The sequence below is a fragment of the Balaenoptera borealis genome (genome assembly GCF_965194805.1).
Source record: "Balaenoptera borealis genome assembly, chromosome: 6".
Classification (NCBI taxonomy): Eukaryota; Metazoa; Chordata; class Mammalia; order Artiodactyla; family Balaenopteridae; genus Balaenoptera; species Balaenoptera borealis.
Genome location: NC_138863.1, coordinates 30601743 through 30609163, shown reverse-complemented (window position 1 = coordinate 30609163; position 7421 = coordinate 30601743). Strand labels below are relative to the sequence as shown.

The 7421-nt window shown below is 43.2% G+C and overlaps 1 long non-coding RNA gene across 1 annotated transcript; it reads right to left on the bottom strand.

Moving 5' to 3' along the window:
* Nucleotides 1-4415: 4415 nt before the first annotated feature.
* Nucleotides 4416-6998, bottom strand: LOC309631349. The gene is made up of 2 exons (XR_014246213.1): nt 5155-6998; nt 4416-4841 (listed from the first exon to the last, which is right to left on the bottom strand). It is a non-coding gene; the product is annotated as an uncharacterized lncRNA (long non-coding RNA).
* Between the last annotated feature and the right edge of the window lie 423 nt (nt 6999-7421).

Sequence of the window (7421 nt, the reverse complement as noted above, 5' to 3'; positions counted from 1 at the left end):
AATTAATCACAAGGTATATGCTGACTGACTGAAAGGGCCTGAAAGACCCCTTGCATCCCTCCCCAAGAGGTTCTAGGGAGGGTTCTGCTTATACAGGGTGTGAAGCAGGGAGACTTTCTAAGTATACTCTTTTGAGGGAACTCTGAGCACAATGGCCAAAGAGTGAATTTCCAGACTGACAATAGGACCATTAGCGATGATAATGATAACCACCATGATGATGATATTTAAGTTGCCAGTGTATCTAACGAAGGAAGGAGAATAGCAAGTAAAAGCCTAAGGCAAAAATGATATTTCATCAAAATTTTTCTTGATTTCTTAGAAGTCATGCTGGAGTTCAGGAAACCACAACTCTGAATGAGCTGTTCTTCCAGCGTCAGAGCAGACTGGTGTTTCTTCAATGTGTGCACCAGATGATGTAGCTGGCTGACATTCAAAGGACATGGCATGTAACAAATACATACTTTAAAGATCTCCTGCGGGCCAAGGAGATGCTTGTGGTATGAGAGGCACATAGGAGCTGAGACTGACTGAGGGCCCACAGACTCACAGCTCCCTTCTCCTGCTCCCCCCAGGTCACACACTCATTTGGTGACCACACAAATTAAATATATATGTTCTCTCTTTTTCTTGATCAATTGTTGAGGACATAGGATGAGGCCAGGTTCAATGTGAGCTACATTTCTGCTATTTTGAGTACTTACTACGTGTAGACATTGTGCTAATTGCTTACATACATTATCATTTAGTTTGCACAATAGCTGTCTGCTGTAGGCACGCTTATTACACTCCTTTTACAGATAAAAACACTGAGGATCAGAAAGGTCCACTTTCCCCATTGTCACTTAACTATTAAATCTTGGAATTGAGAATCCAAATCGGAATTCAAAGGTCTTTCCCTTCACCACTCTACAACATTGTCAACCTTTGTCTTCAGGTCTCTTCAGTCTAAGGCATCAGAAGAACTTGACTTTGGTCTCATTCACTGTCATGCCAAGTACCACTTAATCTTCCTTACCTTTTTCCTACCTAGCATGATAGAAAGGACAACTGGCCCGAAATGCAGGTGACAGAAAGTCTTCTCTTCGCTCTGCTACTGGCTTCATTTGTAGTTTTAGTTAAGTCCCTTAGCTTCTCAAAGACTGAGTTAAGTTCATTGTCAAATAAAGGGTTTTATTTGACACAAATAATTAGGTTATCTTCCATACCACCCTTTTAGCTGGAACCTTCCATGATTCCATTTCATGATCTAAGGCATCTGTGGCTACCACAAAACACTTAACTGGAAAAACTTATGGCAATGTTTTATTGAACCGTTATCACTTTAAACCATTGCTCTAAAGCCGAGGTAAGATTTGAAAATGAGATAGGAAATAATTATAGGAGAAAGAGGATTTCAGTGGAGGGGACACACTCAGCCTCAACGATATTCTTTGGGGGCATGTGCCCTCCAAAAGCCAAGAATGTCTAAGCCACTTCTTTTGTACAAAGGCAGGAGATTTTTTAGAGAAGAGAGCTCGTTGGCAACTATATAGCTTTGTGGGACTCCCACTGCTCCAGCGTTATATGGTTTGGGGGAAGAACAAGTCTGAGTAAACTAGCCATTGTATGAGTAAACTTACTGAACTCCGCAAACTACAGGAGGAACCCCTGAAGCTTAAGGACAAACTGTTCAGTTATTCAAGCTGCGTAACTGAAAGGTTTTTGAAATAAACACCAAAGCACCAGGGCCAGGGTGGGATCTTCAAGGAAGAAAGTTGGGCTGGAGATATAGGACCACACAGTGATCTTGATGATAGCCTGATGCCACCACTTAAAGGAAGACCTTTAGCAACACCTTGATAAGGGATAGTGCGTGCTAAACAATGGAAGCATTCTCTACAATATTTACCATTTACTATGGATGTTTACACTTAAGTTAACTGTGATTTCGCTCTACGTGGTTTATTTTACAGGGTGAATTTAGTTTTTCACAAGTAATTAAAACCTTTCCTTCTAAAGTCCCTCCTTTCTTCTCCTCTTTCTCCCTTCCTCCCTCCCTCCTCCTCTCCCTCCATTTCTCCCATCCTTTATTTTTAATGAATATTTATTGGCTGCCTTGTTTGTATTCAGACACTATGCATAAAATGTTGAACAGAAAACAGACATCATTCCTGCTTCATAGAGTTTTTGGACTTTTGTGCCAGTGCAGGATCTCTTCCAGTTGTATTAAGGAGGCTTCATAGGAACCAGGGGGACATTATTGACATTTGCATTCACTATCATGGTCCCCAGGACTCGTAGGAGCCCCTCATACACAAATCAACCTCTTGAGCAACATAGTTCCTAATAGCTCTCATGTATGGAACATCCACTCAGCTTCCTGGGGAAGCAGCAGGCAGCATAGTTAAAAATGCAAGAAGTTTCAATAGTCATTTTCACTGAGGTAAGGGAGGTCTCTGTAACAAATACTTTAGAGCCTCCGCAGAAGATGACTTTACATAATTTCAGTTCATTTCTCTCCACATGTACTGAACACACAAAAGGTGTTAGCTACCAGAGCATCTGCTACAGGGTCGTCATTGTGGACCCACTAATTGTTAGTTGCTGGACATTCAAAAGTGAATGAGACATGGTTCCTGCCTTCACATTGTTCGCAGTTTAGCTGGGAAGAAAACACATCAACAAATCATTAAATAGAGTGCAAGAGAGGAGAGTAGGGGAAATATTTATAAGGTACTGAAGTAGTTCAGAGAAAAGGGATTAATTCTATCCTGGGGTAGAGAAAGGCCAGAGAAGGCCTCCCAGAGTTGACTGTTACAGAGAGTTTGAAAAATCGAGTAGGAATTTTCTAGGCCAAGAGAGTGGGGAGCTAGGATGGAGGAGGAGAGGTGGAATATGCAGGGCATTCCAAGTACTAGTGGTTTTGTGCTTCTGCCTCAAAAAGCATAAGGCTGGGGGCTTCCCTGGTGGCGCAGTGGTTGAGAATCTGCCTGCCAATGCAGAGCACACGGGTTCGAGCCCTGGTCTGGGAGGATCCCACATGCCGCGGAGCAACTGGGCCCGTGAGCCACAACTACTGAGCCTGAGCGTCTGGAGCCTCTGCTCTGCAACAAGAGAGGCCACGATAGTGAGAGGCCCGCGCGCCGCGATGAAGAGTGGTCCCCACTTGCCGCAACTGGAGAAAGCCCTCGCACAGAAACGAAGACCCAACACAGCCAAAAAAAAAAGCATAAGGCTGGATGAGCTGGAAGATGAGTGAAGATGGAAATCAGGTACTACTCCATGTGCATCTGCTTTAAGGGCTTGGATTCTATCTTCTAGTCTAGGCAGTGGGCTTGGAGGTGGGGCTGCCCCTGAATGAGTTGAGTACAGGAGAATGGCAGTGCTATAGTTGCTTTTCCCTGCTTCCCCAGGGCGGTGTCAGATAAGGACTTTTCACAGGACCATGCAGGCCACACTCAAAATTGTCCCTTTCCCACAATCATCAATCAGCGTGCCATGGTCCAGATGCTTCAACTCTCTCATACCTCACAGGGAGTCCTGCTCCCCCGTGGTGTTCTCTGGAAAGCTGCGGTTGGCAGATGACTCATGTCTCCTGGCCCAGGACCTGACCCTTTGTCCCATTCTCCTTTCTCTCAGAGAACCCATCAGGTCCTCATGAAAGACCTTTGGCGCCTGAGAGCCAAATCCTGAATCCTGGCTGATTCAGATCCCTCTTGGGAATTGATATATATGCATAATCTGTTGGGTATGATCTAGTGGGTTGCAAGTAACAAGCCGACTCAATCTAACTTAAATAAACATTAAAAACACATCACCTAAGGATGCAGTGTTACCTCAAGGAAGCTAAGAGCAGTGATACCCTGAGCCTTCAAGCTTCAGGAAGTCTCTAACTGGGAACAAGAGACTTAAGGTACATGAGCAGTGCTATCTCCCTTAATCCCATTTTTACCTTTTTCTTCATGTCTTCTGTATTACTTTTTCTTTCCCCCTAGACCAGCTTTCTTGGCTCTCTGGTCCATGAGGAAAACTTTAGTTCCCGACTCTATAACTTCTAGATCCAGCCATATTGAACAACTCCCTAATGCCAATTCCAAATTCCCAAAGAGAGGATTTCATCGGCCTGCCTTGGGTCAGGTGTTACTGTTGGTCCAATCAGCTGTCTCCAAGGGCAGGTGTCACCCTCCCAACATGGACGGCAGGGTCCCACATCTGTGCTTTCAAGAATTAGATGTGGAGCAAGAAGACAGTCCCAAAGTAAGGAAATTAGCTGAGAGTGGGACCGATACCCTGGAAGTACGTCCTACAAATACAAACACAATCACTGACCACACACACACACACACACACACACACAATATCTGAATGTTCGCAGTATTTAAGAACTAAACAAAATTGTAATTACTTAAACTTCTACAGACAAGAAAAAAACATTGTTTTAAATACAATTTTACCATTGTGGCCTTTTTATTTATCTCAACTAAGGGCTTGAATTTCGTAACCTCCAAGATTTCTTCTAATGCTACAATTCTTTCATTAAAGGCCCAGGGGACTGTCAGGCACAGTGAGTGTGAATTTCCAGACGTCTTACATTTTCCGGCAGGCACTTAACTCAGCTCAGAAGACATTTTGTGTTGCTACAGCCAAACTTACGGAAGATCATATTTAAACTAATACTTAGTTGCCTGTTCACTAGTTATCCTGGCTTCAGATAGTATTTGACTGTTTGCAAAAATCAAACCCACACTCAAATGACAAAAAATTTTTCTCCGTTGACAATATTCAATAGAAAAATACTATGGGCTTTAGTAGCAATTCCCACTGTGGTGTTAAAACAAAACAAAAACCACTGTTAAAAACTAAAAGCGGGCTTCCCTGGTGGCGCAGTGGTTGAGAATCTGCCTGCCAATGCAGGGGACACGGGTTCGAGCCCTGGTCTGGGAAGATCCCACATGCCGCGGAGCAACTAAGCCCGTGCGTCACAACTACTGAGCCTGCGCATCTGGAGCCTGTGCTCCGCAACAAGAGAGGTCACAACAGTGAGAGGCCCGCGCACCGCGATGAAGAGTGGCCCCCGCTTGCCACAACTAGAGAAAGCCCTCGTACAGAAACGAAGACCCAACACAGCCAAAAATAAATAAATAAATAAATAAATAAATTTATAAAAAAAACCTAAAAGCTAAAATGACAAAAACTCAGCCTCCTAAGGTGACTGGTTTTATGGCATCGATAAAAGTCTGGGGTATATACAAGTTCTGGCATATTTGTTTAAAAAATGTCAATATCATTACCTTATTATTATTGCATTTTACATCTATAGACATTGGCTAGATGAAGAACTGTCCCAGGGTACAAACATTTGTCAATGCCACCCTTCTAACACACTTAAACCTTCTCATTCTTCAGTTACCCTTTGCTTTTCAGGCCAAAAGAAGACAAGGGGTTAAGAAAACGTACACAAAGATCGCAAGGTATATCTGAATTCCCATGAAAACTAAAAAGAAAGGGAATAGACAATGTGCGTTAATGCCATTTCAACCTTGTGCATAATTTAGGGCTCTCTGCAGGCTGATTTAGTTTAGATCAGTGGTCCTTTACATGACTACATTCACATAGCCTTGTATTATAAATCTACTTATTAATTTTTTGCCAGAAAGCATTCTGGAGGTGATTTCTAGCTGCAGTCCTTCACACAGATGATAATGGTAGACATGTCATCTGAAACTCTTCTGATTTCCTTTAGTCTAACAAACCATTTCTTCCCATTGCATATTCAGAAGCTCTGGAGCACGAGGGGCAAAGCAGTGGTTTTAAATGGACTAAACAATATCTTCATCCTATATTTATTTCCATTAGTAAGAAAATATATGCAAATCTCCTATCAGAGTGCAGCTGAGGGATACATAGGCAGCTGATGAAAAGACATTCATTTGCAGTACGGTTTCTCTGCAGTTGTTGGAGCCTCTGCCCACCCTCTTCCCCAGCTGTCTGGACTTAGGTGGGGGAGAGGTTACTGAGCTATGCACGTATTTCCCATATTGGATCCGAAGCAGGAGTGGAGCTAATGTACTGTGTATTCAAATGAGACTCTTTAGAGCAGAGCTGAATTGAACTCAGATGCAAATCGCCCTGGCAGAAGCACTTTCTGCTGGCCTTTGCCCTCTCTGTCTGTGTCCTTAAGCACACAGTCAAGGACTCCCAGCCGAGATGTTTAGCCTTCTGAGAAAGTAAACAATCTTGTCCTCCCCACCCCCCCTTCCCCAATATAGACGCGGTCACGGTGTGCCCTGCCTGCTGAAAATGTGCAGGCAAGAACGTTCTTATGCAAGATGGGCTGTGGCTGCGGGCTGGTTCCTGAAGGACTGACGAGGCTCAGAAAAGGCAAGAAAGCAAGCTCTCTGCTGGGGAATGGAGAAACCCTGGAAATGAAGGAAGGAATGGTGATGAGAAGAGAGAAGGATCTGAAATTCACTAGACATAAAGGAAGAAGGGAAAAAATGAAAAAGAAATAACATTCCCTTAAATACCAATAAGATGTTGCATGATATTTGTAACTGAACCTTACAATCAAATGTAAGACTGAAAGGCGAGACCAAGGCCTCAGTGAGCCAGACCTTTCCCCACCTGGGATGCTCTGAGAAACAAATCAAACAAGATAAAGAAAATTTACCCCTCCCTCCTCCTCCCTCCAAAAGATGGTATATTTTCACTTATATGAAATTTTGAGCTTAAACTTGGTTCATAAGGGAAAATGCCATGTCCTCCGATCCCCCTCTCTGCTAATGCTTCTGTTCCGGAAAGAATTCCTGCCTGGCGAGGCTTTCCCATCATGTGTGGTGTTCCCATTGGAGAAGGAAGAAACAAGGCCACGTACACTCACCCAATGTCACCCACAATCAGGGTGAAGCCAAGTGAAAGTTCCAGATTCCAAACTCTCCCTTAAGCCCTTGTCTTTCTGCCCCCTGCTCCTCTCATCTTCCGTCCCCTCCCTAACAGAGGTTACAGATTCACTGGCACAGCCATGCATGGCATTGAGAGAAAACTATCCAGATCATTTGTCTGGAAACGGAGCCCTAAGCAGCCTTCTGGGAGGGGGGGTTTGGGCAGAGGGGCTGTCTTCTGTGTACTGTATTAGTGGCTAAACTGATATAGAAATAAAATAGCACGTGATCGCCTTAAAAAACTGCTAAATAAAATTCAGCAGGCTAATGTAAATATATGAGCTAATTATCTCTTGCAAGTGAATTAAAAATATGGAAAGTTTCACAAAGCATATTGATTTTTTAAACATAATTTTACTTCTGCTAAGTAAATGTCAGCTCCAGTGGCAGGATCCTGTTATATTCTTTTTTGCTTTCATGATTTTATTTATTATTCATAAGAAAGAAAAAATTCCCATTTCATACCTCCGTAGTGAGAAACATCCTGCTCTAGTTGGA